Here is a 19221-nt window from a genome sequence, read left to right as displayed (position 1 = left end):
TTTCAGAGCAACCGAGTTAACTTTGGAATGTCAAGATCACAACCAATTGGCATTTTTGTATGTGTCTTGCCCCAAGTAATATCCATTTGTAATAAAAACTTCGGTTTTCTTTTGTTGACTGACAATGCCAGCTCTTTCATATCTCAGGACCTTTGCATGTCCATATTCCTTCTTCCTTAAAGAATACAATTAAGAATATTTACTGTATTCTCAATTAGAAATATTTACTAACTCTTACTCATACTTTACATTTCAGCTGTAAATTTCATTTTCTCAAAAATATCCATCTCTGATCACTCCACTATAATTTTGTCCTATTTTTCTTTTAACATGTCATATTTTTCTTTTAAGTATTTTAACTAGGTATATAACTGTAATATATACAGCAAATTACATAACAGCAGGCACCAATCAACAAAGCTGATGCTATTTTTATTCTTGAGTCCAGGAATGTTCTGTTGGAAGAGTTATTAACTATTTAGCTTCTGGACAATAGTAAGTTCAGGACAATTCAGAGGAATGGGCCAGGATAACTTAGGTAATCACTACTTACCCAGTAATACAGAAGGATTTCAATATTTTAAGCATTCTTAATGCTATACTGGCACATAGTTATATATTAGTCTGCTTTATCACAGTCTTCATTGTCTCCCTGTTGTTCTTTATTTCTCATTACTTTCACTAGATAATATTTTCCATTACCATAAATACTGTCTCTGTTTCAATATCCATTTAAAGTATAATTACTAAATATGACTAATGAATAAATAGGTGACCGATATTGATGCTTCATACTCCACTACATGTTCTATTAACAAAAAAAAAAGTTTTGTACTCTCTTCCAAAGCACCTAGAATTATTGTTTCCCAGTTTGCATTTGAAAACCCTAGTCTTTTTTTTTATTATGTTCAATTAGCCAGCATATAGTACATCATTAATTTTTAGTGTAGTGTTCAATGATTCATTAGTTGTACATAACACCCACTGCTCATCACCACATATGCCCTCCTTAATACCTGTCACCCAGTTACCCATTCTCCAACCCCCTCTCTTCTATAGCCCTCAGTTTGGTTCCCAGAGTCCAGAGTCTCTCATGGTTTGTCTCTCTGTCTGGTTTCTTCCCATTCAGTTTTCCTTCCCTTCCCCTGTGGTCCTCCATGCTATTCCTTATGTTCCACATATGAGTGAAATCATATGTTAATTGTCTTTCTCTGCTTGGCTTCTTTCACTTAGCATAATCTCCTCCAGTACCATTCATGTCTATGCAAATTGTGGATATTCATCCTTTCTGATGGCTGTGTACTATCCCATTGTATATGTGAACCACATCTTCCTTATCCATTCATCTGTTGAAGGGCATCTTGGCTCCTTGCACAGTTTGGCTATCATGGACATTGCTGCTATAAACATTGGGGTGTATGTGCCCCTTCTTTTCACTATATCTGTATCTACAGAGTAAATACCCAGTAGTGAAGCTTCTGAATCATAGGGTAGCTCTATCCTCAAGGTCTTGAGGAAGCTCCATACTGTTTTCCAGAATAGCTGCACCAGCTTGCATTTCTGCCAAAGGTGCAAAAGGGTTCTTCCCTCTCCACATCCTCACCAACACTTGTTGCTACCTGTCTTTTTTTTTTTTAAGATTTTATTTATTTATTTGACAGACAGAGATTACAAGTAGGCAGAGAGAGAGGAGGAAGCAGGCTTCCAGCCGAGCAGAGAGCCTGATGCGGGGCTCGATCCCTGGGATCATGACCTGAACTGAAAGCAGAGGCTTTAACCCACTGAGCCACCCTGTTGTTACCTGTCTTATTAATTTTTGCCATTTTAACTGGTGTTAGGTGGTATCTCATTGTGATTTTGATTTGTATTTCCCTGATTGGAAAGCCTATTTTTTATATGTAGGGACATTCTACCTAGTTGAGAACTTGGGGGGAGCTTGAATTCACTCCCATAACAGAATGAAGAATACTTCTCTAGGAGCTATTATGGTTCATCATGAAATTAACCTTACAGATAGTGGCAACACTTCCTTCTTCCAAGCACAGGAATGGATGATTTATTAAGACTATAAAAAATCTTGCTGAGGAGTGAGGGATAAAATACATAACAAAATTGTATAGATATCACAATTACTAAGTCAGTGGTGTATAAGTTCTATAGGTACTTTTATCTAATTGAGTATGATTGAAGGTAATTTTCTTTTTTGTTGTTTTTTAAATTTAAATTCAATTAATTAGCATATAGTGTATTATTAGTTTCTGAGGGAGAGTCGTGATTCATCAGTTGTGTATAACACCCAGTGTTCATTACATCACATGCCCTCCTTAATGCCTATCACCCAGTTACCCCATCCTCCCACTCACCTTCCCTCTACCAACCCTGTTTGTTTCCTATAGTTAAGAGTCTCTTATGGCTTGTCTCCCTTTCTGATTTTATTTTATTTTATTTTTCCCTCCCTTCCACTGTGATCCTTTGTATTGTTTCTTAAATTCCACATATGAGTGAAATCAAATGATATTTATCTTCTCTGACTTATTTAACTTAGCATAATATCCTTTAGTTCCATCCACGTCGCTGCAAATGGTAAGAATTCAATTTTTTGATGGCTGAGTAATATTCCATTGCATATATATACCACATTGTCTCTATTTGAGAAAAATCCTTCTGCCATTTGAAAGCTGAATGGAGACAACTTTTGAGTGTGTCACTGACAAATTCTAACAGCTGCATTGATTTTGGTACCCAAAATCGTTTATTTGCTTAACTAAAATAATTGTCTTTAACAAAGTCAACAGGTAATAAAATGACCACATATTAGCTTTCAAATTCCCCATAATTCTAGAAGTATCATCCTATGAAGTCAGTTTTAATAACTCTGGAATTTTAATACATTCTTCTGCATTATTGATCAATGTGATTTATTATTTACTATAATATCTAGCATTCAAAATAGAACACAAAACTCTAAAAATTATCTGGAGCCTCAGGATTATAAGGACATCTGGTAGAAATGGGTCAGAAAATCTTATACCTTATGCTAGTATTTAACGTCTTATGTAATTCTACATAAGTCTATGTTCAATGTCTTATATATGGAGTCTCTGTTGTGTACTCAATATGCTTTTTAAGAAAAATATGCAGAGTTCTTATTTTATGAAAGTCATATTTCAAGCATTTAAATATATTGTTACCTTTAAAATAGCTTTTAATTTAAAACATTTTTGTTTAAAAAAAGTTAAAAGTTTCTTTCTCTTTCTGTGCCCCTCCCTGTACTCTTTCTCTAAAACAAATAAATAAATAAAAAATAAAACTGAGTATTATGATTTCTACTTTCTCCATGGTTCATTGAGGCTAAGGAAGCTTTATAGCTAATAAATTACAAAACACAGTGATAACCCAAGTCTTAATGATTCCAAACCCCATCATCATTTCCCTATACTCCTTCATCCCCTTTAGACCATAGTGTTACCTTGTCAAGGAGGCCTATTCTGCTACCTAGTGGATGCTGCAACCTCCCCTTCCTTTATCTTCTCTCTCCAAACTGCCTAAATACTATACTTTTCTTTCTTTATTTATTTTTTAACTTTTATTATTTTTTAAAGATTTATTTATTTGAGGAGGGGAGGAGCAGCAGGAGAGGAAGAGAGGGAATCTCAAGCAGACTCCCAGCTGCCTGTGGAGACAACATGGCAATCAGTCACATGATCCTGAGAGCATGACCTGACCTAAAATCAAGAGTTGGACTCAACTGACTGAGCCATCCAGGTGCCTCTACTCTTCTTCTTTTAATGTAACATTTAACTCTCTGATATGCTATATAATTATGTTTTTTGAGATTTATTTATTTGGTTACTAAGTACCATCTATCTCCACCCTCTTGAATATAAGCTAGATCAACTGTGGAACCATGTCTCTTTTGTTCACTTATGTATCATAAACGTTTAGGACATAGAAGGACCTCCATAAAAATTTAAATGAATATATTATTGTTATGTCTAACAGGCAATAGAAGATAACTGTAAAGTTTTAGATCCTGTAGCAAAAGTTATCAAAATACTTTAATGGAATTGAGTTCATGCTCAATAAATAATACATATAATAATAATAGTACTATTATTAGTATAAAGATATATGATGTTTTTTTTTTTTTTAGTAGTCAGACTGCTACCAATTTATTTGATATCCTGTGAGTTTGTTTCCCAGATATAAAACTCTCTTCAAATCTTGGAGTCATTTTCTGTAATATTGTTGACATTTTTTATATCTCTCCTAATTTTTATTCTATTTGTTCTATCACTTTGTTATATCAGTTACCAAGACAGGTGTGTTAAAAGCTGTTACTATGTTTGTGAATTGTCCATTTATTCTTCTAGTTTTGGAGCCACTTTTTAGTTGTTAAACAAGTTACTTCTAAAATATATTTGTTAATGATGCATATGTTATACATTCATTTTCAAATATACCTCAGTATAAACATTAAGATTAAAAGAAATTTCATGGAACCAGTTTCATGGAATCAAATTTCATGGAATCAAGAATCAAGAATTATTTACTCAAATAAGAATGTGTGCACATATGACAAAGTATAAATTCTTCAGTGGATAAGCTAGAGAGCAAGAAGTAGTGGAATCTTGCTTAAGACTCCTGAATTCTGGGGTGCCTGGATGGCTCAGTGGGTTAGAGCCTCTGCCTTCAGCTTGGGATCTGATCCCGGGGTGCTGGGATTGAGTCCCGCATTGGGCTCTCTGCTCAGCAGGGAGCCTGCTTCCCTCTCTCCCTTTCTCAGCCTGCCTCTCTGCCTACTTGTGACCTGTCTCTCTGTCAAATAAATAAAATCTTCAAAAAAAAAAAAAAAGACTCCTGAATTCTGATGTACATATTAAAAAGACTAATAAATTAAAATGAATAATAAATAAATTGAGTTAAGTATTTATTTAATATACTATATTTACTGGGTGACAAGGAAATACCAAAATGAAGAAATTATACAATTATTCTAAAAATACATTTCATAGAAACATGCAGGAACCTGAGTTCTGGTTCTGGTTCTATCTCCAAGCACATAAGCCTGAAAATGATGTTAGTTCTCAATGTTTTCACCATCCCTCACCCATCAGGAAGGAGTAATAATGCTGTTCTATCAATCTGATGGTAATGCTGTTACTGAGATGTTAGATTAAGTTAGACCCTATAAGTATAACATAATTGACAAACATAAGATATTTTACCAATGCAAAAAATTTTAAAAATTATTTAAACTGTTAAAAAAGAGCTGGGGAAAGAACAAGAAAGAAAGCCTAAACCCAGCAGGAGAAGAGAAATCATAAAGATCAGAGCAGAAATCAATGAAATAGAAACCAAAAAAACAATAGAACAAATCAATGAAACTAGGAGCTGGTTCTTTGAAAGAATTAATAAGATCAATAAACCCCTGGCCAGACTTATCAAAAAGAAAAGAGAAAGGACCCAAATAAATAAAATCATGAATGAAAGAGGAGAGATCACAATGAACACCAAAGAAATACAGACAATTATGGAGCGCCTGGGTGGCTCAGAGGGTTAAAGCCTCTGCCTTGGGCTCAGGTCATGATCCCAGGGTCCTGGGATCGAGCCCTGTATCGGGCTCTCTGGTCAGCAGAGAGCCTGCTTCCTCCTCTCTCTCTGCCTGCCTCTCTGCCTACTTGTGACCTCTTTCTGTCCAATAAATAAATAAATAAATAAATAAAATCTTAAAAAAAAAAAGAAATACAGACAATTATAAGAACATTCTATGAGCAACTCTACGCCAACAAATTTGGCAATCGGGAAGAAATGGATGCATTCCTAGAGACATATAAACTACCACAACTGAACCAGGAAGAAATAGAAAGCCTGAACATACCCATAACCAGTAAGAAGATTGAAACAGTCATCAAAAATCTCCAAACAAACAAAAGCCCAGGGCCAGACGGCTTCCCAGGGGAATTCTACCAAACATTTAAAGAAGAACTAATTCCTATTCTCCTGAAACTGTTCCAAAAAATAGAAATGGAAGGAAAACTTCCAAACTCATTTTATGAGGCCAGCATCACCTTGATCCCCAAACCAGACAAGGATCCCATCAAAAAAGAGAACTACAGACCAATATCCTTGATGAACACAGATGCAAAAATTCTCGCCAAAATACTAGCCAATAGGATTCAACAGTACATTAAAAGGATTATTCACCACGACCAAGTGGGATTTATTCCAGGGCTGCAAGGTTGGTTCAACATCCGCAAATCAATCAATGTGATACAACACATTAATAAAAGAAAGAACAAGAACCATATGATACTCTCCATAGATGCTGAAAAAGCATTTGACAAAGTACAGCATCCCTTCCTGATCAAAACTCTTCAAAGTATAGGGATAGACGGCACATACCTCAATATTATCAAAGCCATCTATGAAAAACCCACTGCAAATATCATTCTCAATGGAGAAAAACTGAAAGCTTTTCTGCTAAGGTCAGGAACACGGCAGGGATGTCCGTTATCACCACTGCTATTCAACATAGTATTAGAAGTCCTAGCCTCAGCAATCAGACAACAAAAGGAAATTAAAGGCATCCAAATCGGCAAAGAAGAAGTCAAACTATCACTCTTCGCAGATGATATGATACTATATGTGGAAAACCCAAAAGACTCCACTCCAAAACTGCTAGAACTTGTACAGGAATTCAGTAAAGTGTCAGGATATAAAATCAATGCACAGAAATCAGTTGCATTTCTCTACACCAACAACAAGACAGAAGAAAGAGAAATTAAGGAGTCCCTCCCATTTAGAATTGCACCCAAAACTATAAGATACCTAGGAATAAACCTAACCAAAGAGACTAAGAATCTATACTCAGAAAACTATAAAGTACTCATGAAAGAAATTGAGGAAGACACAAAGAAATGGAAAAGTGTTCCATGCTCCTGGATTGGAAGAATAAATATTGTGAAAATGTCTATGCTACCTAAAGCAATCTACACATTTAATGCAATTCCTATCAAAGTACCATCCATTTTTTTCCAAAGAAATGGAACAAATAATCCTAAAATTTATATGGAACCAGAAAAGACCTCGAATAGCCAAAGCAACATTGAAAAAGAAAGCCAAAGTTGGTGGCATCACAATTCCGGACTTCAAGCTCTATTACAAAGCTGTCATCATCAAGACAGCATGGTACTGGCACAAAAACAGACACATAGATCAATGGAACAGAATAGAGAGCCCAGAATAGACCCTCAACTCTATGGTCAACTCATCTTCGACAAAGCAGGAAAGAATGTCCAATGGAAAAAAGACAGCCTCTTCAATAAATGGTGTTGGGAAAATTGGACAGCCACATGCAGAAAAATGAAATTGGATCATCTCCTTACACCACACTCAAAATAGACTCAAAATGGATGAAGGATCTCAATGTGAGAAAGGAATCCATCAAAATCCTTGAGGAGAACACAGGCAGCAACCTCTTCGATCTCAGCCGCAGCAACATCTTCCTAGGAACATCACCAAAGGCAAGGGAAGCAAGGGCAAAAGTGAACTATTGGGATTTTATCAAGATCAAAAGCTTTTGCACAGCAAAGGAAACAGTGAACAAAATCAAAAGACAACTGACAGAATGGGAGAAGATATTTGCAAATGACATATCAGATAAAGGGCTAGTATCCAAAATCTGTAAAGAAGTTAGCAAACTCAACACCCAAAGAACAAATAATCCAATCAAGAAATGGGCAGAGGACATGAACCGACATTTCTGCAAAGAAGACATCCAGATGGCCAACAGACACATGAAAAAATGCTCCACATCCCTCGGCATCAGGGAAATACAAATCAAAACCACAATGAGATACCACCTCACACCAGTCAGAATGGCTAAAATTAAAAGTCAGGAAATGACAGATGCTGGCGAGGATGCGGAGAAAGGGCTACCCTCCTACACTGTTGGTGGGAATGCAAGCTGGTGCAACCACTCTGGAAAACAGCATGGAGGTTCCTCAAAATGTTGAAAATAGAACTACCCTATGACTCAGCAATTGCACTGCTGGGTATTTACCCTAAAGAATCAAACGTAGTGATCCAAAGGGGCACATGCACCTGAATGTTTATAGCAGCAATGTCTACAATAGCCAAACTATGGAAAGAACCTAGATGTCCATCAACAGATGAATGGATAAAGAAGATTTGGTATATATACACAATGGAATACTATGCAGCCATCAAAAGAAATGAAATCTTGCCATTTGCGACGACGTGGATGGAACTAGAGGGTATCATGCTTAGCAAAATAAGTCAATCGGAGAAAGACAACTATCATATGATCTCCCTGATATGAGGGAGAGGAGATGCAACATGGGGGGTTGAGGGGGTAGGAGAAGAGTAAATGAAACAAGATGGGATTGGGAAGGAGACAAACCATAAGTGACTCTTTTTTTTTTTTAAGATTTTATTTATTCATTTTACAGACAGAGATCACAAGTAGGCAGAGAGGCAGGCAGAGAGAGAGAGGAGGAAGCAGGCTCCCCGGTGAGCAGAGAGCCGGACGCGGGGCTCGATCCCAGGACCCTGGGACCATGACCCGAGCCAAAGGCAGCGGCTTTAACCCACTGAGCCACCCAGGCGCCCCCCATAAGTGACTCTTAATCTCACAAAACAAACTGAGGGTTGATGGGGGGAGGGTGGTTGGGAGAGGGGGGGTGGGATTATGGACATTGGGGAGGGTATGTGCTATGGTGAGTGCTGTGAAGTGTGTAAACCTGGCGATTCACAGACCTGTATCCCTGGGGATAAAAATATATTATATGTTTATAAAAAATAAAATTAGAAAACAAAACAAAAAAAAACACTTACCCAGAAAATCCCCCTAATTTGAAGGGATATATGCACCCCTCTGTTTATTGCAGTATTATTTACAATAGCCAGACTATGGAAGATAAATGTATAAAAGATAAATATATGAAGAAATGTGGTATACACCCACAATGGGCTATTACTCAGACATAAAAATGAATGAAATCTTAAGAGGGGGAAAATATTTATTTATTTATTTATTTATTTATTTATTTATTTACTTGAGAGAAAGAGATACAGCGAGAGATGGAACATAAGCAGGGGTAGTGGAAGAGGGAGAAGCAGGCTTCTCACTGAGCAGGGAACTGGACACAGGGCTCTATCCCAGGACCTTGGGATCATGACCTGAGCCAAAGGCTGACGCTACGCCACCCAGAAGACAGAGCCACCTGGCGCCCCCCCCCCCCCCCAAAAATGAAATCTTGCCATTTGCAACAACATGGACAGAACCGGAGAGTATAATGCTAAGTGATACAAGTCAGTCATAGAAAGACAAAGTCCATATGATTTCACTCATATATGGATTTTATGAAACAAAGCAAATGAGCAAAGAAAAAAATGAGAGAGATAAGCCAAGAAACAGACTCTTAACTCTAGAGAACAAACTGAGGCAAGATAATCTATGGTTTTAGAATCAGAAAAATTTCTCTGAGGTGATGGAAATGTTCTATAATCTGGTTTCATTAGTGCTTGTATCAGTTTAGATATTTGTCAAATACAAAGCTGTACTCTCAAATTGACACATTTTTTGTATTTTGTAAGTCAGGCTTTCATAAGTTATGTTTCAATAAAGCATGTTTCTTCAAAAATAAGTAAAACGAGTAAACCACTGAAAAGTTAGAAAAAAAACAAAAAAATGAAATTAGAAATAAAATGTGAGATTTAGCAGAAAAATAGTTTTTCATTTACTTGTTTACTTTAAGTTTACCTTTTAAATACTTGATAATGTACTCTAGAGTAAATGTCTTTGCTTTAAAGAATCTGAATACAATCTTTTTCTATATTTGATAAAGGCCTTTCCATGTTATTGTATATAGATCTTAAAATACGTATAATCCACAATAAGATTTTCTGGGGCTTATGCCACTCTTTGCAAAGCCCCAGGAAGGAATCTGTGGGTTCCTATAGGACTTAAAGACTGACACACAATAAACGGCTCTGTTTGCCCTTGCAATAATCTTCTTGAGTTTAGATCAGCGATTTGGGCTTCGGTAAAAATTCTTTATAATTAAATCTCCATTTCTTAGGCCTATTGCTTCCCCACAGACTTCTGGAAAGACTGATTTCCACTGACCTGCTTCATCTGGTATTGCTCTTTTCTTACAGTTAGAGAGGTTGCACACCTGGCGTAAGAGCTCTCAAGGTGGGAATGTTTATCCAGCTAGTCTTAATTGTTACATCAATTTTATCTACTGCTGTCACCACAGCACTTAATTTATTTGTGTATCATGATCTGGATTCACAACCAGAAAATTAGCAAAGAAACTCCTTTGTATTGAATTTGTTTTACTGAACATGAGAAAAAAAAAATTTTTTTTGTTTTATCTGGCAGTTTAGTAGATTAAACATTGCAAGGAGATTCCAGAAATTTTATTGTTCATCATTTCATCATTCTTTATTCACTCATTCATCCTCTCATTACCTCACTAGGTTTTCCATTTATCACCCCAGCTACTTGCCAGTGATCAGCCCCAGCTGTATGCCATCCCACCCTTTAATCCTTCATCTTCCATTTGTTACATACCTCTAAAGTATTCTCTGTGCATCAGTACAAGAGTGTATCTATGCGCTCACCAATCTGTCCATCATCCATCCTTTATCCATCCACTCTTCTCCCTAACTCAGCATCTACCTAGCCACCTAACACTACAAAAACTAATTGTGAGTTTGACGTTAATCTATGTTAGACATTTCAGGAATAAGAAAGAATTTCATAAAAATAATCTCAGACAAGAGAGGAGAAGAAGCTTATGAGTTATTAATTTTTTTTAAAGTTGTGACTTTCAGAGAACTTTTCGAAGTTCTTTTCTTCTTTATTTACTTAAGTCATGAATATTCAGAGCCATGTAGTTACACAGACAAGCAATTACCTGTGGAATTTGAGGAAAACACAGACACCCCAGGTCTAACCCAACCTTCAAATATAGGGCTTAATAGAATGTCTTGCATATGAGTTGTAAAATAACATCTGAATGCATATACCCATATATTCTTTATGTCAAACTTTCATTTATATGAGCAACTTAGCCTCAGCAAAAAAATTTTTGATCACTCCACATCAGTTTAGGTGCATAGACAACATTCAGAACTCCTGGATTCAGATGAATCCTACAGTGAAATTTTCATTCAATAGTACGTTTCCCTAACACACTTCAGGAGAACATGGGTGTATGTATTAATCAGGCTTATCATAAAATGTAAATCTCACATTGTGGAAAGATATACAAAAATCAATATAAACAAACATATTTAAAATGTGTGTAATTACAGTTGTTAAAAAGCCCTACACATGTTAATGGAAGGAGAAACAACATGTTTTAAACAGACATATTTTTCAAGAAAAAAGAAGAGATTAGATTTCTTTATTATCCTTACAGTTTTATAGGAAACTCCTTCTTCCAGGAGGAAATAATATTGAAGATATGTTTCTGGATTCTCATTAAGAATGCTCATTAAGGCAGGAGGGGTGTTTTGTGAGTGGTGGGTTGAGAGTATAAAATTTATTGATCTTTTTTTCCCCTCTCTCTATTCAGCAAAGGTAAGGTAAAGTCGTCTTTTGCCTGGAGATTTCTTTATTTTTCTTTTGAAACTTTCCCCTGTGTAATAAACATCCCTCCCCAATCTCTTTATGATAAGCACAGTTGATTTACAGCCTAAAGCCTGCTTTCTAGAAGCATTTGTGGAGACTTTCTCTCTGTCTTGTTTTTAGGATTTTATGAAAACTAGACTGTAATTTGCTTTGTAGCTAGTCTGGAATCTGTCCTTCAAACCCAATTCTTATATGCATATATAGATTTAGGATGCAAAGAGAAGAAATGGAGAAATAAATATGATAAAACTTTTATGGCCTAATAGTCACTGCTGGTAAGTCTGGAAAGTTAGCAAAGGGGATGGTTCACAGAGAAATTTGTATGCCATGATAAAGAGGCTGGGCTTAATCCTATAAGTTGGGCATTATGAGGGATTTGAGAGAGGAAGAAATGAGGCCATCTGCATTTTTTGAAAAATTTTATTTATTTATTTGAGAGAGAGCATAAGAGTGAGAGTGAGAACATGAGTGCAATGAGGAACAGGGGGAGAAGCAGACTCCCCGGTGAGCAAGGAGCCTGACACGGGGCTTGATCCCAGGACCCTGGGATCATGACCCTAGCTGAAGGCAGACACTTAAACCACCAAGCCACCCAGGTGCCCTGACCATCTGCATTTTGGACAGACAATTATTCAAACTACAGTATGGGAGATACTATTCATGCTATTCAAGTACAGGGTAGAGGAGAAAACTGAGACAGGGGACCTGTCTATTAGGTTCTACAATGATCTGGAGGAGATGATAAAGTCTGGAAGAGAACAGTGGCTGTGGGAAAGCGGAACAATATTTAGAATGAAATATTTATTTTAATTTTGTGTCACCATAAATACACATGCAATCTCTATTGGGATGTCTCTTAAATCTCCTGCTTCTCAGTCCCAGAATTAGACAAGATCATCTACTTCAATGTTTTGGGGTTTTCCTATTAGTAAAACAGCAGGGAGAAAGATGTGGAAGGGATCCATTTTGACATCTGAATATGTTGCTAAATCTCTGAAAATGGCAAATAGGAGTCTATTCTGGGAAATGTGCTTCTAGCCAGTAACATCTGGCAGCTCGTTCTGAGATGTTTTCCAGGTTGCAAAAGACTTAGGATTTCACTGCAAGGATTTCAGGGGAAAGAATTTGCCTTTGCTGTTTTCAATATCATTGCCCTGAATCAGAAATTTGCATGGATGCAGTTATGAGCATATAAATCTCATTTAAGATGCTCTATCCATATCCAATTTCAATTAAACTCAGAAAGCTACTACTGCTCATGAGTGGTAAAGCTTAAGATCTTTAGCCTGTCATACAAGGGTCCCAGTATCTTTTCAGTTCCTGCCAGGACACCACTGACACTTTGTGCCTTTGTCGTATCCAAGCTGTCCATGTGGTCATGTCTCTCTGCATTTGTTCATGCGATGACCTCTACCCCAATTTCCCTTCCTCCACTCCTACACGTGGCTGACTCCATCTTCTTTAAATTCACTTCAAAGTTTAATTCCCCTTTGAAATAGTTTTATACTCTTCAACCATTTGAGCCCCTTCACACTATCCCTATAATCTACTCAGTTTTCCAACTCCACACTTTTCCAGCTTATTCTGAGAATTTTACAGATTTTAATGCACACGTGATCAGCAAATCAGCATTCAAGTTTACTTAAGAGTGGCTCAAAAAAGAAACCAGATTATTATAGCAAAAACTCCTGTATATATAATCAAAATTAGAGCTTCCATCTATTATTCCCAGAAAAATACGTTATAAACCATTGATAAGATGAAATCTTTCACATCTTTTCTCAGACAGCAATTAGCAACAACCAACTTAATGAATTGCATTTAGTTTTTGTCCTCAATATCCATTTTTCTTCTTTAATAAAGAGGTTTATGTCAAACTTTTATTGGACAAAATATTCCAGTGACAGTCGCATTTCAGAAAAGCTATAAAGACCTTGCTTTTTGGTAGCCTGCTACATACTAGAGAACATAAGCTGGGTCCCCTCTAGAATGAGCTGAAGAGGCTTTTGCTTTTACAAGGTTTAAATAAGCAAAACAAATGTTTTACCTCAGGTGAAATGATTGAACTGCTCTCCGCTGACTTACAAGGACAGGTACATAGCTAGAGGAAAAATTGGCCTGGAATATAGTTCCACATAACACAAAGATTGAAAAGTACAAGGTTCTGAGTTAAAAAGGTACAACATATTTCTCGAAAGGGAAAGAATAATAGATTTAGACTCTCATAAAGTAGTCTGAAAGTTCCTCGAGAAAGATAATGTTTTTGAAAAGTGGATAGTAGTTCATTAATAGTGAAGAAAGTAAGTGAACTCAAATATAGGGCTTAATAGACGATCTTGCATATGAGTAGTAAAATAATGTTTAAATGGATATACCCATATATTCCCACTGAGCATATGAATCTATCAACTAACATTGAAGAGCATATGATGATCAAACCCTTTACAGATAGGGAAATTGGGGTCTAGTCAGTTTTACTATCTCATTTTCCAAATAATCACAAGAACTAGCTTGGAATTCAAACAACACATCAGTTACATTTTTCAAAAATGATAAAAATTGATAAAATTTTCAGAAGAAAAGGGGCCATCTGGGTGGCTCAGTGGGTTAAGCCTCTGCCTTCGGCTCAGGTCATGATCTCAGGGTCCTAAGATGGATCCCGCATCATGCTCTCTGCTCAACAGGGAGCCTGCTTCCCCCTCTCTCCCTGCCTGTCTCTCTGTCTACTTGTGATCTCTCTCTCTATCAAATAAATAAATAAAATCTTATTAAAAAAAAACAAGAAGAAAATGCCACACACACATACATACATAAAATAAATTATAAATACTTTGAGAAGACTCAATATTTCTCTATATTTAAAATTGTAAGTTGATCTTTTAAATTATTATTTTTTTTCTGTTTCTTTCAGTGCTTGGCTTAGGTCGGCTCCCTCTCTCTGTGGCATTTCTTTGCTGTAGTATATTGATCACCTGGTGGAATGCAGGAAACTGTCCTATCACAAGTGTTTGACAATGCATAGAAAGAGAATATTTGCACACCAGAAGTGCATTCACACCACCTGATTATTATTACCTTCAGTAAAATTCCATAGTTCTAGTTGTTGACACATGATGGAAAATGTGGTATATATACAAACTGTCAAGCGGGGTAAAGGAGAGATTAGTCACTGCCAAAGAAGAATGAAAAGGTATTGGTGGTTATAGTTTCAGACCGGTTTTGCCTTTTAATTGCTGCCTAAGTGGCAGGATTTCTGGGCATTAACATGACTTTAATAACCTCCTTAAATACTCAACCTCTCTCCCATCCTTTTTCCTCCTGCCTTTAACTGTACCATTAACAACCGAGTGCCTTCTCATTTCCGCTGAAAATGCAAACCTGCCTGGGAATGGAAACCAGGTACATGATTCATTTAAATTCTCTTTCCTAAGGGGAACTGAGAAACTGAGCATAAAGAACAGAGAAGTTAGGCACAGAAGACAGAAAACAAAATGAAACAAAACAAAAAACAGGAAGAAGGAGAGGGGTGCTAGGAGGATGAGAAGAAAAGTAAAATGATGAGTGCAGGGATGAATCACTGTCACTGTCTATACCTCAGAGCCCATATTTTCTGTGCATATCCACTTCATTAGCTTTTGCTGAGAAAGAGATACAGATTTTCTAATGGAACTAGGAAGGGGAGAATGGCTTGATTATGGTGCACCAATTTCTAATCACTGATATTAAAATAATAGTGGGGATAATCCTTTTATCTCATGTTAGTTGCAGTGAGATTTATAAATTTCATTCGCATGAATTATTAATTTGGGTTCATTGATTGAATTATGTCTAACTTTTACCTCCTACACTATTGTCTGAGACTTAGAAGACACTACAAACCATAATTCAATGAATTGATGAATTAATTTTATTACCACCTTTCTTAAAAGTGAGAGAGGAACCCACTTTTCCAGAATGTTAAACTGAGTCCACACTTTTTTTTTGAGTCCACACTTTAAATAAATAGGCATACAGAGTAAATGATTCAGTCATAATGAACATATTGCAATGCATTTTCTATGTTACACAGAACCAGTCGATGAAGCACCTAGGCATTAGGAAATAAAAATGCAGACATAAATATTCTCCAAGGTTTTATGAAAAAAGAAATATATAGATCATTCTTAAAAGTCTAAAAAGTGCAGGGAAGGTTGGATTATTTTTTCTAAATGAAATGTTAGGTGAAATGCTCTCACTGAAAAGACATTGTTATGAATATGATAATTCATTAATTAAGTAAACTTTTACTTTACAAATTTAACTTAGTTTTATACAAAAGCTTTATATCTCACATCCTGACATTCTTATCTGTGAACAAAGCATAAGGTATTAGTATTAATTTTCTTACATTTTAATTTTTTAATCCGTTCTCAGTAATCTAGTGATTTCTTCAGAACAAAAAGTCCAAAAAAGCCTCTTATCAAACAACAAAATCGGTGGCATCCAGACAGAAGTGAATTGAGTTTCTGTTTTTCAGCCTTAACTGTGTGAAACAATTGGTGCCCCTCAGTGATTAACAAATCACTCAGATGGTCCCCTGGAATCACCCATTATGTCTGAGCATAGTCATAGAAATATAAATATGGGGACGCCTGGGTGGCTCAGTTTGTTAAGCAGCTGCCTTCGGCTCAGGTCATGATCCCAGCGTCCTGGGATAAAGTCCCACATCGGGCTCCTTGCTCGGCAGGGAGCCTGCTTCTCCCTCTGCCTCTGCCTGCCATTCTGTCTGCCTGTGCTCGCTTGCTCTCCCTCTCTCTCTCTGATAAATAAATAAAATCTTAAAAAAAAAAGAAATATAAATATGGGAGCTATTGGTACTCACAAATCTTACATGTTTGGGTAGGGTGGGGTATGTACCTAAAATAAATAAAACCATGTAGTTTAATATATATGCCTATATATGTGTGTATACATATATATACGTACATATATATATATACATATATATATACACATACATATATACATACGTATATATATGTATACACACATATATAATATATACACAAATGTATACACATGTAGTTTTAATTACATATATAATGTATATACACATATACAAAATGGAAATCATATGCATATTAAAAACAATTAGTTAAATCTATAATTATTGCATATTTTACATTCTCATGTGAGAAATTCAAGTAGCAGACAAACAGTGGTTTTGACTCCACTTTTGAAAACAACCATACATGTGTTTGGCTACATGAAGTTTCATAAAGGAGGAAAAGCATACACTAGTTTGTTAGATGTCATACTCTTATATTGTGTGAATGTCTAGAAAATAAAACTATCTGTACTTAAAATTCACATTGAGATGCAAAAGGATTCAACAAGCATATATTTAAAGATTGGAAGGCAAAATATGCAAGTGAAAACTTGTACTTGATTAGCTTATGTGATTATAGGTAATTTTCTTCATCAATTTATTATTTATGTTACTTTCTGTTATTTACAGATTTATGTCCTTTTAATAGAGTTTAGCATATCAATATAGTAACAAAATAATCCATATATATTTCAATAGACTTCAAGCTTAAATTCAAATATGAAAACAGAATTAAAGACAATGCCTTATATCAATGTAAAATACTATTAAAGTTGCTGCTAGTAATGCATAAAAAGAAGAAACAAATAAAGAGTTGAGACCTGAAAGGGTTCTTCTATTGTTTTGTTATTTATATTTAGGACCTGTTCCCTCATCTAAACTGAAAGCTGACTCTGGGTTCCTGGGTTCCCACTGGCCCAAAGTGCCCTACCTAGAGTTGGTATTCAGTGAATACTTGTCACAAAAAATAAGTCCAATGTTGACTGAGTCAGAATTCAGAACCTTGAAGTGACAGTGTTTATTACCTCATCTTAACAACAACTGCAAATCATAAAGAATTATTCCAAAATCACATCTGAAATCTCCGCTAGCTCTGTCTTCATAGAACTTCTTAGGAACATAAAAGAGGAAACTTTTCATAAATAAAATGCAATGGTATTAACACATGTCATTCCTCTGATGTCATAGGCTTTCTTTTGTTTTTTTTCCCAGTAATTTTTTTTATTGTGTTATGTTAGTCACCAATAGTACATCATTAGTTTCGATGTAGAGTTCCATGATTCATTGTTTGCATATAACACCCAGTGTTCCGTGCAATCCATGCCCTCCTTAATACCCATCGCCAGGCTCACCCATCTCCCCCCACAAATCCTCTGTTTCTGTCCCCAAGTCCATAGTCTCTCATGGGTCATCTCCCAATCCAATTTCTCCCCCTTCACTTTTCCCTTCTCCTAATGTCCTGCATACTATTCCTTATGTTCCACAAATAAGTGAAACCATATAATTGACTTTCTCTGTTTGACTTATTTCACTCAGCATAATCTCCTCCATTCCCATCGGACCTGATGCATAAGTTGGGTATTCATCCTTTCTGATGGCTGAAAATCCACAGCAGACTCCTTAAAAAATCCACTGCAGTGTATTTCCCCCAGGATACTACTGTATCTCTTAAGGGCAGACTATGTGCCCATATTATGGTGGTTCATATCTCTGCCCCTTTCACTAGATTAGCAGCCTCTTATTTTTAAGAACTACATTTCTGTCATTTTCTTTTATTGTTTTTTTTTTTTTTTTTTTTAAGTTTTTATGAATGTCAATGTAAGGGCCTGGTTAGCCAGGGGAACTTAGTTGCAAACCCCGGATATAGGGGCAGGCCAGGCTGGATGGAGACATCCAATCAGTGGGTCGCACATATATTTACTGTGGTGAGTTGAAATCCCACTGGCCACCTGTGTGTGGGCCGGTCTCAACCACCTCTATAAATGTTAGTCTGTGAGGCTGGGGTGGGGGGAGTAGTAGGAGGAGTCAGAATAGCCATTAGGGTAGTCTTCAGGAGAGCCTGAGCATCATAGTCGTCCTGGTCATTGTAGTCATAGGCAGTGGTGCCGTGGCGAATGGTCTAGCCGCCAGCAGCCTCACCACTGGGAGCGGCCTCTCCACCACCGAGCCACAGCCCTGCTGGCGGACGGCCTCGCCACCCCGAGCCGTGAGCGGTCTCACCGCCCCGAGCCACGGCCCACCGGGAGCAGCCTCGCTGGAGCAGCATCATTCCAGGGAGCAGCCTTGTCAGTGTACGGCCTTATCGGCGAGTGGCCTCATCCAGAGCGGCCTCATCTGGGGAGTGGCCTCGTCGTCGAGCGGCCTTGTCCAGAGCTGTGGCCTCCTCTAGGGAGTGGCCTTGTCAGAGTGGCATCATGGGGAGCAGAGTCTGTGTCATTGGGGTTGTCATCCTAGTCATCGTTGCTGTTGTCGTCACCTCTTCGTCGTCTGTGGAGTGGCCTCATCAGCGTGTGGCCTCGTTGTTGAGTGGCCTCGTCCGGAGCAGCCTCATCCAGAGCGGCCTCATCTTGGGAGCAGCCTCGTCGGCGAGTGGCCTCGTCTAGAACGGCCTCATCCAGAGTGGTGGCCTCCTCTGGGGAGCGGCCTTGTCAGAGTGGCATCATGGGGAACAGAGTCTGTGTCATCG

This window comes from Lutra lutra, chromosome 10 (assembly GCF_902655055.1).
Source record: "Lutra lutra chromosome 10, mLutLut1.2, whole genome shotgun sequence".
In the NCBI taxonomy this organism is placed as follows: domain Eukaryota; kingdom Metazoa; phylum Chordata; class Mammalia; order Carnivora; family Mustelidae; genus Lutra; species Lutra lutra.
This window is presented reverse-complemented; position numbering follows the sequence as displayed.